General features: G+C 42.1%; 1 pseudogene; it reads right to left on the minus strand.

The window, feature by feature from the left end:
• Window positions 1–15,079: 15,079 nt before the first annotated feature.
• On the minus strand, window positions 15,080–15,794 carry LOC109451278 (transcription initiation factor TFIID subunit 11-like; annotated as a pseudogene).
• Window positions 15,795–20,952: the final 5,158 nt, after the last annotated feature.

The following is a 20,952-nucleotide window of genomic DNA, read 5'->3' on the forward strand; positions in this document are numbered from 1 at the left end:
GACAACCTGTGCATAGATGTCATCTTCTGAACAGAAGACAAGTGACCCAAAGTGGTCATGCCAAACCTTAATCTCTAAGGACACATGTAACACATCAGATTCCATCACGTTCGCCCTAAACCACATGGATGGATTATAAGCACGTCTTCCTATAAACTCGCACCCACCTTCTCTAAGCCAATCAGTGATAACTGGGCTGCTTTGCATTTAGGTGTCAGCTCAGCTCCGTAGTGGGAAGTTGGCCCAGTCTCGCCTCTTACTTCATTTCCAACTGACATCTCTCAGGGGCTCTGTCCCTTTCCACTTGGTCCCAGCTTGGACTTTCCCTTTTTATCTTCTCCTCCAAATAGGCTCTTCCCCTGACATTGGCTTCATGTGTAGCCTTCTCCAAATGTATTAGACACTGAGTCAGAGGAAAAGCCCTTTGAATTATCTTGACTTGAACATTTTAAATAAAATACAGTGAAAAAAATCTTATGAAGGCTATATATACATACAGCTTTCATAATATCTAAATATATATATTTCAGAAAAAAATATATATATATATATACTCTTTATACTCTTTTACCTAAAAACATTCAGAATATTTTGAATTTTGGAAAAATCATATGGAACCCATACTGCCATCCAGAGGCAACTATTGTTAAGACTTTGATGTATATTCTAGTGATTTAATTGGACTTAAATCAGATGTACTCCATATGCTCCACCCATCCACTTGTAGCCTCCTTCAAAAGATGTGATTGGACAGTGATCATCTTTTCTCATCTTTTTTCAAACACATATATGTCATTTCATTATCATTCATATTCATAGTTCAAAGACTCATTTCATTGGTTCACATCAAAATACCCCTTGCCCTGGGAGGTGTTTACTGCCTCTTCTCTGCGCCCTCCCCGCCGGCCCCATCTTTTGATGCTAAATTGGTTTTCCCTGACATCTGGAGCAGACCAATGACAGCGAGCCTGGCGCTGAGCCTGTACTGGCAGGCACCTGTCACCCCCTTGATGACCCTTCTAATCAGGTGGCTGCTCCCAGGGAAGGATCATTCAGCCCTATTCTGTCCTCTCATGGCGGGCCCAGAAAATACTGAGCCCACAGCATGTTGTCAGTTTCAGGCCCAATGCCACCGAGTATGAGCGATAGGAAGGAGCCAGTGTCTGGAAAACGGGAAGAAAGCAAATCAGTGGCAGGGAGCCTGAGGAGGAAGCCTATGGTCCCAGAGGAACAGGGCACCTGAGACCCAGACAAATCCAAAGAGGGGCTCATACTTCTACCAAAAGGCACGGCTAGCAGGAGGGAGGGGTCTGGGGAGTCAGGAACAGTAAAGCCTGGGGGGTGACGAGGTGTCAGAGTTCAAAGGCAAGCGGTGAGTCAGAGGTCCGGGTCTTTCCAGAGAGGGACGAAGGGACCCAGGCCAGGAGACTGGGAACAGGTGCAGGGCTGTGTAAGGAAGGTGCTTGGCCCTGCATCAGTGGGTGACAAAGTCCAGGCCTCCTGCTGCCTTCTCTCCATGGCAGGACCTCGTGTAGGAATCAAGCCCAGGCTCCAGAACAGAGAAGACTGCAGACCACTTTGGTGGGGAGAGACAGACAGTTTTTTTATGCTGCAAAATGTCAAGTCAACATGACTCAGGGGTTAAACCAAAGACTACCGAGAAGACTGCTTTGTGAGGACTATTCTCCCGAAGGAGAGTCCTGGTCTCTTTAGGGCAGCAAACCAGTCTCTGTCTCTCTCTTAAATGTCCTTTAGCCCAGACACACAACAGATAGCCACCAACCTCCGTCGGATAAATGGATTCGCAAGAGATGCTATGGACTAAAATGGCAGTCGATGCATCTTAGAACCGTAAACTTACCTTACGTCTTCCCGTGCAATGTTAAATCGACCTCCCTCACCATCAGAACAGACCCAAGCAGTGGCTGCCCTCTCAGCCATGCAAGGACCCCCTCCGGGCCTTCCCCACTGGGCACGAGCTCTTCACATTCCCATGAAGGGCCTGGCAATTCCCAGGAACACTCTTCAAGGCTGAGGCTTGTGAACTCCCAGTTGCATTTTGAAAAAGTAACCACTTTCCCAGATGCTGTCAGGGAGAGCCACAATTCACCACCAATAACTGAAATGAGTCTCTCCCCAGAGGCAGCTGGATGGTTCAGAAATAGGATGGGCGTCTGGCTCCTGACCACCAAATCGGCGTGACCACCACTGAGGTCACAGCTAAGTATAAAATGCAAGCGGGAGGTTAAAGAGGGGCCTGGTGGGGAGGTATAACGGGCAGCACCCCCCCTAATGGCCCCCTCCAATCCACGCTTGTGATCCCCACCTGCTCCTGTCTTCTCAGATCAGAACCCTAAATCGAATTTACAGAAAGTCAGCTGGAGCTCATTCTGCATGTAATTCAAGCAAGTTGCCTGCAGCTCTTAGGAACTCAAATAAGCAGAAAGACTGACAGGACTGCGGTTATGTCAGTGAGGGCATTGATTGCAAAGTAATGGTGAATTACCACCCTCTCATCATACGGCCAGAAGTGATTAACACCTAGAGGAAATGATCTTCAACCTCGAAAATCAGAATTAATGTTTCAGACCGTCATGAGAAACTTTTTTTTTTTTTTTTTGTTAAGAAAAAGTGGTTGGGAGTTTACTAAACCAAGAGGTTAAAAATAAAATATTGGGGATAGCATCCTGAAAAAAATCTCATTTCGATGAGGCGCATTATGTTTTTCGTGAAGAATCACATCACAAATGCAAAAATAGTATAAGATTTACAAATTGGAATTGTCATTTAATTGAATGATTTTCTCCTCTATTGTTACTCTTATAATTATGAGGAATTAATGGATGAGTCTCCACCTAGACTGACAATTTCATAAATCTCCAGGGATGGGCTTAGCCCATCGATTGCAAATCTTTCCCCATAAATCACTGGATGAAATGCTATTTGTTGGCAGGTAGATCATGCAGTGTGATTTAATCCCTTAGGATTAGTTAAAATGGCAGAAATGTTAGACTTTCTGGGCAGTGACAAACAGGTTAGCATGACAAGAGATGCCTAGAAAGATGCAGACCCATTTAGAAGACAGCTGCTATTAAGGTGAGTTTGCACCTTGGGGAATTATGGGAGACCTGAGGATGTCCCTGGCACTCGATTATCATATGTGCCCTAGGGCCATCTGGGGAAGCATAAAGAAGCAGAATTTTTGATTTTTTTTCCTACTAGAATCCCTTTGAATACTGCTGGGAGAAAGTTTAATGGGCTCAACACCACCCTTGAGGGAGGGTGAGGGGGGGATTTTCTTTTTCTGCAAATACTTCCCGTGGGTGGTGGGGAGAATGGTGACCTGGAACAGGGCTGGTAGGGCCGGAGTCCAAGAACTTGGTGTGGAAACTTGAACCTGCAGCCATCTACGTGGATTCTTCTTGCCTTTGCTTCTCTGTCTTTAGTCATTAGAGCAATACACAGACCTCATGGTGTTATTTATTTCCTAAAGTGCCTCTAAAATGGTGAACACCTTTAGTTAGGAACACCTAACATTTGGTCAAGCAAGACCAGTGGACCTAGATGAGAGTAAATCAGAGAATTCTGGAAGTCATTCCCAGACAAAGAATCTCCTGAAGTTGGGTTGAGGAGTGAGACAGCTGGTCACCCAAGGGGTGGACCGAGGTGATGGACAAATCTAACTGTTGTTTTAATGACCCCAGTTGGCTTCGGGAATACCGATGCATTTCTGTGAGTCATACGCTGACGCAGAGATTTCCTCAGGTGTTACGCAATGGGGAGGGACTAAGAAGATAACCCCTCAGGGACAATCGAAGACCTTTGACCCTAGAGCAGAGATCTGGATTTCTCTTCTGCTACTGCCTCTGTGCTAGGGGACATTCTGTCCCTAGCTTTCTGGATGGGTTTTTACACTAGATGAGTTCCTAACTGCTGTGACATGCAGTCTCGTCAACCAGGGCCCCATCTGGGGACATTATAAAGAACTCAAATGTGGTCTAGTCATGGAATCCTACTGGAGGACTTCATCCTGAAATCCACAAACAAAGAGACCATTACCCCATCACCTAAAATGCCTGGACATTTCAGTGTTGTGACAAATGGCCCAGCTCTCCATGTGAGCAACAATGCCCTCACCAGGCCACTGATTCTGTGTGTGAGATTTATATCTCTGAACGATGACCGATGAGCTAGTGAGAAATACACCTTCAACCCGCCCCATGAGTTAATCAGATCTTGGTAGTCCTGGTAGAAACCGGGCTGTCAGTGGCCTTACCTGGGGCATATGCTTGGGCTCCCCAGGCCACGTGTGGGGGACAGAGCCAGGAGTGCAGTTTCCAGGCTCTCGGCCTCACGTGGAAAGGTGCTGGCTCAGGTAGTAAATGGCCACCAAGTGTGATTGGATGGCCATCAGCTGTGGCTAGTTGGCCGTCGGCTGTAACCAGTGAGCCATTGGCCACTAATATAACTGCTGTGACTACGCTAGCAGAAAATGGGGGCTAGCAAGAAGATGGTGGCTGAGCTAGCAAGAGCGGTTTGGGTATGACTCCCCTATCTATGGCTCCGTGGGTGTTCCGTTTTGGGCTCACCATGTCCTGCGTTCTTATGTGGGGAGTGGGACTAGAGACCCCGCATGACACCCCACGTGACACCATGGAGCTTGAACAAGCATGGAGCTGGAGGGGTGGGTGGGGACAGGAACGGAATTAGTACCTCTCCTAGTAGAAAAGAAGACATTCCGCATGCAGAGACCACTGAAAGAACAAAGGAGCAGAGAGCAAGACAGCTAATTAAAGGAGCCGGGAGGCAGAAATCAATGCTTTTTCTCTGTCAAAGTGTTGAAAGCTTTTTACTTGAAGAAAAGCTAAAACTGCCATATAATTTTAAGGAACATGATCATTATAAAATCTTATACTCTTTTAAATGACAAAGTTTTTTTGTCTTTTTTTTCCCCCCCAAATTACAAAGTTTTGTTTATGAAAAGGGAGAAATTGAGGTTTCCCTCAATTTTCAACCAGGTGTTGTTTATCCACAGTTAATGACTCTGAATGTGTGTGTTCCACCTTCACTCTAAAATATGTCTTTTTTGCCTACGTTAGTAATTAGTTAATACTAATGTTTTACTACCTTAATAGTACATTTATTAAAACTAGTTTCACAGATAAGCCCCAATTATCTGGTATTGATCCTACAAAAGAGAAATACCATTGTTCCCACTGGTGGCTATTTATATTCCACCCCACAAGCAGAGTTCACCTGGGTTCCCAATCCAAATGATAAACCCATTGCTGAGGACCTGACGGGGTCCTCCTGCGAACCTCAACCTCCATACCAGCGATGGGGCAGCAGAATGAGTGCCCAGGCCTGGCGCCAACGGTGGGAGGTCGTTTGGGCGTGAAGACCCTGTCCTGTGAAGTGTCTCTGGTACTTTCTAGGGCTTTGCTCTGTTTTCGTATCTACACAGACAAAGCCGGAGTATAAATAGCTCAGCTATTTAAACTAAAATCAAACCAAAGTATCCTTAAAACCAACCCTGACTTTTTGTCACTCGACACACTTCCTTTAGTCATTGATGACCTACCTGTGACTTTTGCCTTGTATGAAAAGACGATAAAAACGTTTATCATCACTATGTTTATACGGATGAATTTAGTTTCAAAAGTCTCGGCCATAATTTCAGACGCAAGTTTTGGCAGTCCCTAAGACATCGACACCTGACCTAGAAACCTCCAAATAAAAACACCAAGCTGTAAGGGATGTTTGACCCTTTCCTTACGGAGCCACTTGCTGCATTGTGGAAAGATATACAGTTCTGCAGCCAAGGGTTGCAGCCCTCAGTGCAATTAGACTGCCCCCAGCAGCCCTGCTTCTATTCTGGGCTTTGGCGGTCGGGGCATCCTGGGGGCTGACAACAGCTGCCTTGGGGCTCCGGAAGCTTCCTCCAAGGCACAGTGGAGCAGCTGCTGTGGTCCATCTTTCTCTTGCCATGTTCCTAACTGGAGGCTTTTTCCACCTACGACTTCACATTAGTCAGTCTGTACCTGAGCAGTGATCCTGCCTGAAATATTTTTATCATAGTTGAAAACAATGATAGCTAATGTGTCTTGAGCTCTTAAATGCTAAGCACTGCAAGTGAATTATCCCCCCGAAACCACTTCACCCAAACAACTGCAGACCAATAACTTGTTCTTAGGGGGACATAGCTTCCTAGTCAAGTAGCTGTTGACATAGATCTGGAGAGAAGGAAGAACCCACAGGCCTAATTCTCATCTGGAGAGAAGGAACTGGACTTGCCCAATGTGCCCTAAAATGGTGGTATCCCGTTCATGGCGTTACTCTAGACTGAATAACCCAGATTCTGGGAAGCTAATGTATCTTGAACTACTGCATTTTGATATGAATGTCATGTTGGAATCCTATGGCCAGACCACACTGAAGGCAGAAATTGAGTTTTCCTGAAGGGAGTGGAGAGTCCTACAAAGAGGGGAATCGTGGGAGAGGGTGTACTGAGAGCGGGGGGTGGCCTGGAAGCGTGCCTGGAGAAACTGCCTTCCTCTGGGCCTCACGGCCAAGTAGGGACCCATGTGGCCTGATCTGCACCTGTATGTTCTGAAAACAGCCACACCTGCAATGAAGTTTTAAAGGATTTCTGTATTGCAATTCCTTTCTATTATGCCCAAGTGGACATAATTGGACATCTATTGTTTTCACCTTCCCAATATTAATTTTACCCCTTTTCTGGTAGTAGCACCTTCAAGTTCCTTCAGGCAATTGGATTCCCCATGTGCTCCTTGGGTTTCAGACAGGTGGCCCCATCCCAGGTCTTCATGTATGTGACACAGCCCTGGCCAATGAGAGTACTGGCCATGGTGACTGGTTCATGACTGAACATATGCTCCATCCTGGGCCAATCAGAGCCAGCCTTAAGAGTTCCTGGGACTACCGAAAATGAGTAATTGTCTTACAACTGGGATGGACAAGCCTGGAGCTGCTGGGCTCCCTACTTAGAGATTAAAGTACACAGAGCAAATCAGCGCCAAGAAAGGGAGTGAATCCTGAGCCTCTAAGGCAGCCATGCCCAAACTGAGAATACGCCTGCCCTTTTTCAGTTATGTGACCCAAAAAACTCCCTTTCTGATTTGTCAGTTTTAATTGGGGTTTCTGTCACTTGCTCCTAAAGATATCTTGTTACATACATGAGCTGTGTGTCTTCTATCACTGTGGGAAATTCAGGAAGGGTCTATGCGTAGGCTTGGAATGCAGTGCTTTGTGGGAGAGCAGCCACAGCTTAAGGAAGTCCGCAGCCATAATGGCAGTCTGAAGCCAGATCACTGGTGAAGGCAGCAACCTTCGAACTGGACAGATTTGCAGGACGTGTCATTATTCCTGTTAAATTCTCAGAAATACTTGGGAAAGAAAAACCTCGTTAAAGGCCCTAGGTTTTATGATCGTTTGGGCATTAAAAGTGGATGTTATCACGTTCCCGTTGTATGAGGTAGGCAGTGAGGTCAGGCGACATTTGTTTGGATTACACAGCTAAGTGATTTATATTTTGTGAGGGAGGAACAAACAGTGTTGGTTGAGGAGAGAAGGGCAAATAAAAGCCCCACATTTTCTCAAGGAGTTTCAAATTGGAGACAGGTCCCAAATCCACAAAAGCTATTGTAGGAACACTCCATGGATTCAAACTACCTTGGAGGGCTAGAAGGAGGGCTGAGGTTGTTTACAATACTTCCAGGTGAGGTCTGGTCACATTACAGATGACCGGAGTACCCCATGAGACAGACGCTGGCCTAGGGTGAGGGGAATCTAGAATGGAGAGTAGAGGAGGGAGATGAAAATCATTTCAGTCTGAGGACCAAGCAGCAGTAGCTCGCTCCGCTAACCCTGTCTGCTTGGATCCCTTTACTGTTTTTGTGTGCTTGGGTTTCTGGTACTCTTTCAACCGTCAGGACCGACATCTCTGTCAGAGGGATGCCTGCAGGATGCCAAGGCTGGAAGTATTTGAGAATTTCCATTCCACTAGGCAGTCCTTGACTGACGATGGATGGATGGGTCATGCAGCATAAATACTCTGGCTGTTTTGCAGCTAATTAGGACAATTCTAAAGTGTGACTTACAGGGTCTCCAGAGCTTCTGTGTGGGACACACAGTCCCACAAAATGGCCTTCCCTGGGGCTTTCCTTGGTATTTGTACCCTTATGTGGCCTCCTTGTCTTTCTATCCCTAAATTTCCATCCCCTTACCAATTTTTCCCCATTAAACCCCTTTTCGTGATCTCTTGTCTCAGGGTACGCCACTGATAAACCCAACCTAAGACATTTTTGTAGCTGTTTGAAGTATTTGAGAGAACCAGATACATTAAATTTGTAATTAGAGTTTAAATGTCTGAAAGAATTTAATAAATCTTCTAAGTAATGCTAAGTGCTTAAGGATGATTTGGTCTTTTAAGAGATCATTGAAATACTAATGAAAGAACAAATCAAAGTGATTGTTATTTTTTATACAAAATTTGTAGAGTCAAACATAAAATAGCAAGATTCATAAATTGAGCTTAAAGCTTTAAAAGAAATTAGGTTTCTAATTTATAACTTTAATAAATTTAACTTGAGGGAATCAGAATATTTTTAGGACTATCATTCTAAGCTGGAGGGTCCTTTTGGGACAGTAGAAGCTCACTACACTTTGAAGGAAATACTGAATGAATAAACTTAAGACTTACCTTCAAGTTTATAAATATCTGTAGCTGTATGCTTCATTGTAAATGTGAGTTATCAAACGTAGCCAGCAAGGAACATAAACTACTCAAGTCAATATTAAAATGTCAACTCCAAACTTAAAATTGGAAGCACTCATAAATTATCCCAGATACTCATTTACCAAACTAGACAACTAATTACAATTATGCTCATCAATGCATATAAAGTAAGTAGTTCCACACAAACATGATTCTATAAAAAGACACATCAATAGTCATACATATAGGATATCATTACATCTCCATTTGGGTAATCATCTGAGGTAGCTACAATTTTAAGATCTGAAATCTCACCTTGAAACTAAAAGGCAGGATAAATACAGTCTAGTTGAATATACAGAGGGTGCCAAAAAATGTATACACATGTTAAGAAAGGAAAAAACTGTATTAAAATTGTGATACTCAGTATATACCAACAACAAAAGATGAATACAAGTCATGTAGATACATTTTTTGGCACCCTGGTATATTCAGGTGTGTCTGTTTTTCTAAGTACAGTGTTCATTCTTGCTAATGAGGATAAAATTCAGAAAATGGAATGTGGTGGTATTTATTTATTTATTTATTTTTACAGTAACAGTTAGTGGGAATCTTAGCTGTATGAGACAGAGAGTACAACACTTAGTGCTTTAAGAGACACATATTTTGTTGACAAGAACTTAAGGCTTAAATGCTCATTGTTGGTAAACGAGTTTTGTTGTCTGATCATAATGACACTCCTCTCATTAAGTTTAAGGCAGAAACACTCTATTTACTCAGGTCTTTGATTTTATAACACAGCGGGGGCTGGCTGTGAACATTTTTACGGGTCCCTTTTTCTCTGGGGAGGCAAATAAGAATGAATTACAGGGAGAAACAGTGAAAATACGAGTATCGCTTTGTTTAGATCACTTGATGGTTATATTATTCAGCAATTATTCAAACTTTTAAGTTTGTTCCTCAGTACAATCAATTTTGAAACAAAGCGTGCAAACAGTTTTTTTTTCTACACAAAACCATGAATGTTATATCTGTTAAAAAATTTTTTTTCTGAACAAGTGTTGGCAAGGATGTGGAGGAAAGGGAACCCGTGTGCACTGTTGGGGGGATTACAAATTGGTGTAGCCACTATAGAAAACAGTATGGAGACTCCTCAAAAACTAAAAATAGAGCTGCCATGTGATCCAGCAAATCCACTCCTTGGTATTTATCCGAAGAAATCCAAAATACTAATTTGAAAAGATATATACACCCTTATGTCCATTGAAATATTATTTACAGTAGCCAAGATATGGAAACAACCTAAGTGCCCATCACTAGACGATTGGATGAAGATGTGATACATATAGACAATGGAGTATTACTCATATAAAAGAATGAAGTCTTGCCATTTGCAATAACATGGATGGACCTAGAGGGTATTATGCTCAGTGAAATAAGTCATACCAAGAAAGACAAATACCACACGATTTCACTTATATGTACACTCTACAAAACAAAATAAAACAAACAAAACAAGCAAACTCATAGATACAGAGAACAAACTATGGTTGCCAGATGGGAGGGGGGTTGGGAGGATGCGTGAAAAGGGAAAAGGATTAAGAAGTACAAATTGCCAATTATAAAAATAGTCACAGAGATGTAAAGTACAGCTTAGGGAATATAGTTAATAATATTGTAGTACTTACGTATGGTGTCAGATGGGTACTAGACTTATGGGGTGATTACCCAAAGTGATTACTTTGTAGGTTATATAAATGTCTAATCACTATGTTATACAACTGAAACTAATATAATATTGTATGTCAACTGTAATTGCAAAATAAAAAACTTTAAAAAGCTAAATTTATGTGAAGAAAAATTCACAGAACTCAAATGACCAATAAACAAATCCCCATTCATAGTCGGAGACGTCAACTCCCCTCTCTCAACAATTGATAGATCAACTAGAAAGAATATCAGCAAGGATATAAAGGACGTAAGCAACATTAAGCAGTAGGATCTAATCAACATTTACAAAACATTCCACCCAACAACAACAGAACACACATTCTTTTCAGGCGCTCACGGAACATACAGTACATCATAGCCTGAGCCATCAACAAACCTCCACAAATTTAAAAGAATTGAAATCATTCAGAATATGTTTTCCAGCGACAATGGACTCAAACTAGAAGTCAAAACATACAGGGAACAAGAAAATTTCCCAGCACTTGGAAACTAAACAACACACTCCTAATAAACCATGGACCAAAGAGGAAGTGTTGAGGGAAATTTAAACACACACACACACACACACTGAATATAAAAATATAAAATGTCAAAATTTATAAGACACAGCTATATCAGTGCTGAGAGGGAAGTTTATAGCTAAATGTACATGCATATATTATAAAAGAGGAAATGTCTCAAATCAATAACATAAACTCTATCTTCAAGATCCCAGAAAAATAAGAGCAAAATAGACCTCAAGATTGCAGAACAGATTAAATAATCTAACAATCTAAAGTAATAGAATAAAGCAAATACTGAATATATTCAATCATCCAAAGAAGGTTGCTCACAATGATTAATTCGTATTTCTAACCGCCCCCCCAAAAGCAGTTTGATATTGTGGGTATTAATTTCATTAGGGATATTCATTTAGTAGATAAATTTACCATGTTCCCCCACCGCCACCAAAACGAAGAAAAAAGAACAAAGAATAGATATACAAGTACCTCTGTGTCAACTGGGAAATGGTGCTCGTGTATATTTTTAAAATTAGAAAATGTCTCATATCTATAGGCATTTGTTTCCTAGTACATATCCCTATACACTCTCCTTTCCAGCGTCCCCCAAAAGTAGACGAGGCCTTGAACACTTAGAAACTAATGAAGCAAAGACGTGGCGGAACCTTAAATGCATATTACTAAGTGAAAGAAGCCAATCTGAAAAAGCTACATACTGTATGCTTCCAATTACATGCCATTCTGGAACAGGCCAAACAATGGACAACAACAAAAATCAATGGTTTGCCAGGGGTGGGGGAGGAGGGAGATGAATAGTCAGAGCACAGAGGACTTTTAGGGCAGTGAAACGACTCTGTATGATACTGTAATGGCAGATACATGCCTTTTATTATACATTTGTCCAAACCCACAGACTGCACAACACCAAGAGTGAACCCTAATGTAAACTATGGACTTTAAAAAAATGTTCCCCTCTGGAGAGTGATGTTGGTAAGGGGGGAGGGAGGTGCATGTGTGGGGACAGGGGGCTTATGGGAAAAATCTCTGCACCTTCCTGTTAATTCTGTTGTAAACCTGACACTGCTCTGAAAAATTAAGTTAAAAACATTTTTTTTTTTAATGTAGTCATTCACAAACATTGAAAAAAACAGACCCGGTTAACAGACGTATGCAATCACAAGTTATAATTATATAATCATAATATCGTCCTACATATTAAGCCATATTTGGACGAGTTCAGAAACAAATGTTCTCTTTTAGTTCAAAAAATATTTCTATAAGCATATGTTATGCTCTAAAAATTGAATAAACGGAGGTCTTCTTTTAAGGAAGTTGATTTTATAGACTCTCTGTAGAAAGAAGTCAAAAAGAAACTAATCCGAGTGGGTGAGGATGAAAGGAGAACTAGGAGCTGTGTGTGAAAAAGTAACATTCCACCAAGAGAAGCACAAAATAAGAACGGGCAAAAAAGGAGAATGAAAGAAATTCCAAAAAAAAAAAAAAAAAAGAAATTCCAGGGAACTTTCCGAATTTATTTAGTAGAATTTGCCAATGTAAAAAAGCAATAATATGAATATATTAGAGTTCATTTTCAGAAATGTTTTTATGACCTTTCACAACACCTGGGATGCTAGATAAACTGGCCCATTCTCCAGACTGTGACTTGCCTTCCAGGTTTAGATACAAGTGTTACACAAAGACATCCACCCCAGGGCTTTGGTTTTGTGTTTGCTTTTGTCTTTAAGCTAACCTCACCTAGCAGTCCTGAAGACGTTCTTCTCTGTTATATGTTAAAAACTTTATAGTTTTTCTTTTCATATTTAGGTCTTTACATCCTTTGGAACTGATTTTTGTGTATGCAACTGAATTTTGTAGTAGGGGGCTGATTGCCCGAGGGCCATTTGTTGAAAAGTCCTGTTCTCCACTCTTTGTCATTTCATATCAAGTCTCTATAAATGTGGGGTATGTTTCTCCCTTTTGATCTGTTTCACTAGTCTATCCGTCTCTCTCTGAGCCAGTGCCACACTGGCTTAATTATCAAAGCTTTATAATAAGTTTTGATATCTAACAAAAGCAAATATTTTCATGTGTTTCTTCATCTTCAAGAGCATATTGGATATTTGCACTTAAGCATACATTTTAGAATCCATTTATTAATATTTACAAAAGCAACTTGTCTGTATTATTGCATTGAATGTGCCTTTTATAAACAGCATAGGGCTGGATTTAATTTTTAAAATGCAGTCTGATAATATTTTTCTTTTATCTGGAGAATTTACTCTAGTTTCATTTAATAATTAATGATGCATTTATAATTAAATGTATTATTTTATTTTGTGCTTTCCATTTCCCTGCTTTTTCTGTTTTGCTCTTCTTTCTTCCTCTCCTACTTTTTTCCCGCTTTATTTATTTTTTATTTTTTTAAAGATTTTATTGGGGAAGGGGAACAGGACCCCATTGGGGAACAGTGTGCACTTCCAGGACTTTTCTCCAAGTCAAGTTGCCGTCCCTTCAATCTTAGTTGTGGAGGGTGCCGTTCAGCTTCAAGTTGTTGTCCTTTCAGTCTTAGTTGTGGAGGGCGCAGCTCAGCTCCAGGTCCAGTTGCCGCTGCTAGCTGCAGGGGGCACAGCCCACCATCCCCTGCGGGAGTCAAAACCGGCAACCTTGTGGTTGAGAGGACGCACTCCAACCAACTGAGCCATCTGGGAGGCAGCTCAGCTCAAGGTGCTGTGTTCAATCTTAGTTGCAGGGGACACTGCCCACCATCCCTTGTGGGACTCGAGGAATCGAACTGGCAACCTTGTGGTTGAGAGCCCACTGGCCCATGTGGGAATCCAACTGGCAGCCTTCGGAGTTAGGAGCACGGAGCTCCAACCACCTGAGCCACCAGGCCGGCCCCTTGCTTTATTTTTGAATGACATAGTGTCTCTCAATATTCAACTACTTCTTCATTCCAACTTTGAAATTATTTTTTCTGTTTCTATTCTTTTACTTGCATCCTTATTTTATCCAGTTCTAAATTACTCAGTATCTTTAACCCTATTTTGGACAATCTGAGCAATTTAGAACACTTTAAATCCATTCATCTCCTTCTTGACTTACATATTGTCATGTATTTTAATTTTTAAAACTGCATCAGACATTGTTATTGGTAATTTACATAGTTATTTAGTCATTATTCATGTGCATTCATCTACGGATTTGTCTCTTTCTTTGTTCTTCATTTTTTCCTGCGTTTCAGGCCATTTATCTTGAATTCCTTTCCCTCTCTCTGAAGTACATCTCACTTTAGCGAGTCTGAGGAAAGACCACTTCTGATGGTTGAGTTAATTAGGGTCCACCATCAGATATGGGAACTAAATACAGACTCTGAATTCTAGATGACGCACTATTTTTTACTCCCCCCAAGGCTGGCATAACAGTTTGCATTTTTCCAGAATCTGAGGGAGTGTGGCCCTGGGAGACAGCAGCTCACATTTGCTTCTTCTTTGTTTCTTTTTTTCCCCCTGAGTTAGAAAACAGTTTAGTGATCATTCACCAAAACCCATTGGAGAATCTTAGAAGTTTACAGGGACAAACGATCTCACCACTCCTGCTTCACTATATATTTCATATTAGAGCGTTGCAAGTCAAAAGTTTCTGGTTGTTTGGCCTGCTTAAAACCAGATGTAAGAAACACCTTAAGTCATGGCAATTTCAGGCTTCAGAGTAAAATCATCAAAGTTCTCTTGGGGAAGTTTTCTCTCTGAGAGGAGTTCCATGTCCAGCAAATGCTGAAGGCATGGACCTTTCTTCTTCCAACGAGCCCAGGGACAGTTAAATGCCTCAAAATGCCCAGAGAGGTCCCCATAGTTAGTCAAGGCAAGTGTGAAACAGGCTGCATGCCTTCTTCCAGGTGTGATGAAGATCAGAGATTTGAGAAAGACATTAAAACCGTCGTGGAATTCTTGGAGGACGGGGAGACTAGCGCACCAGTTCAGGAGGTCTCATGCAAGTCCACGTCTGGAAGCAGCACTTCCTTCAGCATAAGGCCTTTTCAGGCTCTGCTCTAGAAGAAGATGATGCTTTTGTGCTTCAAGTTGGGTACTTGCCCCTTTGTCTCTAACCTCCCTCATGTGTTTGGGTTGAAGTGGTGGCATTTCTCCCCGCTTCTCACACACATCCAGTGCTTCTCCTACTATTTCTCTGTTGAGAACTTTGGAAATACCAGACAGAGCAATAACCACAGAGGCTATTTCTGAGCCGCAGAGGTGCCACATGGATTGGACCAGCCTTCTAATGGCTGCCTTAGGGAGAGCTGACGGGGGATACATTTCATGATGGCTCAGGGGCTCCTCAGAAAAAGAAGAAACCAGGATCTGCATCTTTTGAATCTCTTCCTGCTTCTTTTCTTTGGCATCTATTTTCAGTTTTTGGCTGTAGGAGTAAGCAAGGATGAGTCTTCCCTTTTAAATGCTGTTAAACCTGCCATGTCCCCTGACTCCTGAGCTCGGCTTCCTCAGCTGCAGCTTCTTTCCAGGCCTCATCACCGTCCCCGGCAGTTTCCTCCTGGATTCCATCTGTGACAGTAGCCCCAAGACCCCTGGGAGCTGCTGCTGTCTCATCGGACTCCCCTGTGTCTCCACCTCTTTCCATGGGCGACTCGGAGGCATTATCCATCGCCTGGAAAAGAAGGGAGAGGAAGGAGATCATGGTGCTGTCATTCTTAGGCGCTCAGATTTGCTTCTTGATGGAGCGCTAGTCAGTCCTTGGGAGAATAACACGGTTGTGTATTTCTGCTGCTCTAAGATGGATCCATTGCTGACTATTGAGTTTGTTTCTCCACTGGCTCAGGTTCAGAAGGTTCTAGAGGTGAGATGAGCGTGTACAAATTCACTGATCCTAATGATGTTAGTTCCTGAGTGATGCTTTTATTTTGCAGGATGGTATACATCATTCAACTTCTATTTTTAGTAGAGAAAAAAATGTTTACCATCATTTTGGTCACTCTTATTAAAGAGAAAAAGGGTAAAATGCTCTATATTCCTAGGTACGCCTGAAAAAAAATATTAAAGCAAAATTTATTTCATCAAAAAGAATCAGGAAATCTTCCCAGGACTGTGTAGAATCAGGAGGTGAAACAGCAAAAGCGAGGTAACAGCTGGAGACCAGTTGTCAGTAAGTACCGTGAGGTAAGCTGCAAAGCACTTTGAATTAGGTCAGGCTAAACAACAGGGGGCTAGTCAAGGTTTGCCTCAAGAAGGTCATGAACAAAGTGAGCATTTGTGATGATGTTTGTTTCACCAAGTGCCAAACCCCGGGTGCTGTAAGGCTACAAAGCTATCTCACTGTCTCCCTGTATCACCTAACCCAGCTATTCTCTGTGACATTTTAAATCGCTCAGTTCAGAGCAAACCTAATGGAATAGAGTATTCGAATACACAGTGCACTTGTGGACCGTAATAAGCTGAGAATCTGAATGGATTCGAAATGCATTTAGAAAAAAACATTGTTATATTCACGATTTGTTGTTAAGGGGATGTTTTCATAGAGTATTAGAACTGGGAGGGCCCAAAGAAATAGTAATGGGCAGCCATGTAATACTTGCAACCTACTTATACTAAAAATTATTCATTGTTTATTATACTTACATCATATTAAAATTATTTGGTGTTTATCTGAAATTCAAATGTAACCGAGCACCTGGTATTTTTATTTGCTCAAACTGGCAACCCTAGCAGAGAGTTTTCTCACAGGCATCAGCAAACTCAGTCTGTAGAAAAACTTACTGTGTAGGTTATTGTCAAAAAGTATATTCACCTGCTATTTTAGAATGCTTAAATATATTCAGAAATGAAACTGTTGCATTTCTTTTAAAGCAAATTTGTATTCAAAACTTGCAAATAAGGCAAAAAAAGGAGAACAAAAAGAAATGCAACGTCATTTTGGAACACTGTTTAACTGGTCTACCCAACGATTACTTAAATATTTAGGGCTATGTACTTGTTAGTCTTGCTATCTATTAATGATTAAAGGGCCAGAGTCTATGAAGTTACACGTTATCTTGAGATAGTTGTCTGGAAGAGATGCAAATAATTTCTGTCTGATAGAAAAGATAACTGAAAGGTTATTGCTTTGTAGGACATTATTAAGTTTTGTATAACCTAGATCTCTTATTCTAGAGCATTCTTTTTTCAAACACCTATCAATACTTCTTCAAATGCTCCTTGAACCCATTTTGCCATCCTGCTGGTTCTGCTGTTTTTCTGACTTTCTGAAGGTTAGCTTTGATGCCTTTGTGTAAGAAAGGGCAGTCATGAGGCCTATGGGTGTGCCTTGTGACTTTTCCAGCATCAGCCAAGTGACACTGAGAAGAAAGCCAGGTTTATGGAGCTGAAATTCTGTTACTCTCTCACACAGAGAAATGCAGCAGATGAGGACAGAGCCGAGAACCAAGGACACATAACTGAGAGGGACTATCTGACTTTCAAAGTCAACAGCAATGGATGACTTACATCTTCTAGTTCCCCATATCGGACAGACTTCTACAATGATCATATGTTATATTTGTGATAAAAAATACCTAATTTTAAAAAATTTATAACGGACGAAAGCCTTCTAGGAATGATTTCCAAGGCTCAGATTGTCAAGCCATGGAGCACCAGTAATTAAGAGGGAGCCGATAAAGGCTTATCGTTAAAACTGTCGGGGAAACCAGAGTGATAATAATGTGTGATTAAGCACAGCTGCACCTCTGGAGACTCCGGTATGGGATTCATTATGGCTAAAGGCTACGAGTGTTCCGGCAGCAACTTTTAACCCTTGCAGGAAATTACGGGTTTACGGTTCATTTTGTGGCCAACGCCATTCTTTCTAGTTTTGTCTATGGCCTAAACAGGGAGAGAAAATAATTGGAAACGCTATGATGAAAATAAGAGAGCGATTCCTCGTGTTACTATGGTGACAAGAATAAATTGAATCCATTGCTCTGAAAAATTGCCCGCGAGTGTACTTCAGCCTTCCACAGTGGGTGTATTTGTTAAGGCTTTTAATCTGTCAGCTTCCATCAAAATGGCACAGCACTTACAGAAATATTTTACATCTGTACTTTGAGCTGGTTTGGATTATTTTAAAAAGGAAGCAGTGGAGAATAAACAGTCATCATTACAGTGGAAATGTAAGTAATTTTCTAAAAGTACCTTGCTGGGTCCATACCTAAAAGCACACTACAGTTTTGTTTCCACTATCACGGAAAACATCATTGTTAGCACCCGCTGAGCTCTGGGTGACTTTTCAGGTCATTAATAATCATTAGCATGAAACAGGACTGAAACAGTCTGGTCTAGAAACCAGAGGAAGTGGAATCCTAATTGCATCCTGCGTAAGACAGTCATATAGGATGAAAAGAGAGTCAGTAAACTCCAGTGCCTCAGTTTCCCCATTAAATTGCTGGTTATGAGCATTTTATTAACGATACAGTATACGCACATTGCACTGTGCTGAGTGTTTTATGCATGTCTAAACTCTTCACAGCAACTCTTAACATGTCAGTATTCTCATCTATACTTTGTATGTATTATCACCGATGGTTTAACTGAGAAACCATGGTGTGTGGGTGTTGCCTGGTAACACTGTTGAGCATCAGTCATCTTCAGAACACACTCAGGAAATGCTGGACGGAGAGAAAGGTAGGGTCAGGTCCTACAGCACCGCATGTGCTATCCTACGTGACTGTTGTTCTAGGTAGGCAGTGTGGAACTGTGGTGATTTGACCAGCATTTTGGAAAAAGCACTTTGGAGGTACATGGAGGATTGATTGGGGTGGGAGAGAGGGAGGCACGGAGGCTATTTAAGAGGCTGTCCCATCTCCGAAGGGAGAGATGACGTAGGCCTGGATTTGGATAGGAGTGTCAGAGAGGAGAGGCAAATCACAGGAATGCTTAAGCGATTGAATCAATGGGGTTTAGTCATAGGTTATTTTCACACTGCTGTGTAATCTAGCTCAGCACTCAAGCCATTTCCAAATGGGTTTCCTTCTCTCCCTCCCTCCTTCCTTCTGTCCCTCGCTCCCTCCTCTCCCCCCTACACCCATCTCTCTCTCTTTCTTTTCTCCTCTCATTAGTCATGATTCCCTGAAATGGTGTATTTAACCACCTCAGCCGCCAGAATAGCTTTTAAATATGCACTTTCTTCCAGGATCCAGTTGGCTTGTACCCGTGTCATCCTCCTGTGTTCTCTGATGAAAAATGAGCATTCACTAGGCAGCTTGCGATGGTCCCTTCACACCTGTTGCTTTGGAATTTAAACTTCCGATGACTTTTCCAACGTGTCAGAATTGCTTTAAAGTCTAGGAGACAAATAAGCAGGAAATGAAGGTGCAAACATATTGAATTCAGCATTTACTTGTTCCTGTGCTCTTTCGTTTTATTATCACTATTTGAAGAATATTATTTCTTTCCCAGAAGGAGGTGTTGGTTCACTGACTCTGTAGGAAGGCAGCTTTCTTTCATTTCTGGACACTGTCTCTCTACCTTCCTCATTTTGTATCACCTTATTGGAAAAGAACATTGCTATTTAGGTGACTTAAAAAAATGAAATCAACTCCGATGCTCTTTTTTCTACTTTTCCCAGGAAAGGAAGTATAAATCAGGAACCGAAATAAGTTTTTGTGGTACTCAGACATTTCGTTTACTTGTGGAGGGCTGCGTGGGAATTCATGCTGACGACTGGAGGCAGTTCTAGTGCAGAGATAATGAACACATCTCAGAAAGGCAGCTTTCCCTTCAGGGTGTTCCCTTCTTCACCTCTAGAATTTTTACATAGCTGAACCAGAGAAGAAGCATGTTGTCCAACATGCCCACAGAATTAATTTTGGGTTTTTAATTGAGGGAAATTTCTCCGATCTGGAAAAACTTATTGAAAAATTAAAGGTGAAGTAAAACTCGTCTACGTATTTGACGTAGTCACCTTTTGGAGAACACCACTGAAGACTTTCTTTTCCTGTTTTTCTATTTTGAGTAGAGAGACAGCTTGACAAAGGGGTCGCAGCCAAGCCCTCTGCTACGTGCACGGATGGGCTCCATTTGTCTGCATGTCGACAAGGCCTCTTCAGGCAGCAAGGAAACCTGACCGTGTCCGGCCTTGCGGCCTATAAGAAGAGAGCCTACAGGGAGGGAGCTTGGGGTGCCGTGCCGCAGAGCGTGACACTGGTTTGCTTTCTCCGGGTGAAGCTGGAGGATGCCAAGCTGTTTCTTAGACTGGCTGAGTCTTGAAAGAACCCGGCCAGCTGCTAAAGTCCTAAGCTGAGACCCTGCTGGGAGAGGCTGTGTGTGACTGGCCAAAGGCTATTTGCCGAGCAGAGAGCTTTTGGACATTGACCAGCACAGAACAGGAGCGGTCTGCAGGCCCCTCAGAGCCCCCAGAGCACGTGACTCTGGGATCAGACGTGGGGGAGGCGGCTTTGGGAACACTCACCTCCAGGATGCTGAGAACTGCCACTGAAGAGGGGCAGCCAACATTTGCACATGGTTCACAGGCTGCATCGGTAAGCTAACATACCCTAGACACTACCTAGAGCCCTAAAATGCTAGTCTTTGATGGCCAGTATTACGATGGAATTGTCACAGGCCCCCTGTTATCCTTACTGGCCAGTAGGAAAGCAAGGCTGGGCCTGCCTGCAGCTTTCTCAGTTCATGAGAATCTGATACTCTCTGAGTCACAAGGTTTGGTTCCAGGGGCTGAATCTCTGTGGGGTGGGTTCCTCTACATCTGAACCACCAAATAGGGACCCTCTAGGAGTTCCAGAGAAGTTCTTTGCAACACATATAATAGACAAAAGGTTAGTGTTCAGAGTACATAAGAACTCCTACAAATCAGAAGTAAAAAGACAACAGAAGATGTGGTATATATATTAATACAATAGAATATTACTCGGCCATAAAAAAGAATGAAATATTACCATTTGCTACAACACAGATGGCCCTAGAAGGTATTATTCTGAGTGAA

This window comes from Rhinolophus sinicus, chromosome 8, assembly GCF_057876585.1.
Source record: "Rhinolophus sinicus isolate RSI-liver-muscle chromosome 8, RSI-T2T, whole genome shotgun sequence".
Lineage (NCBI taxonomy): Eukaryota > Metazoa > Chordata > Mammalia > Chiroptera > Rhinolophidae > Rhinolophus > Rhinolophus sinicus.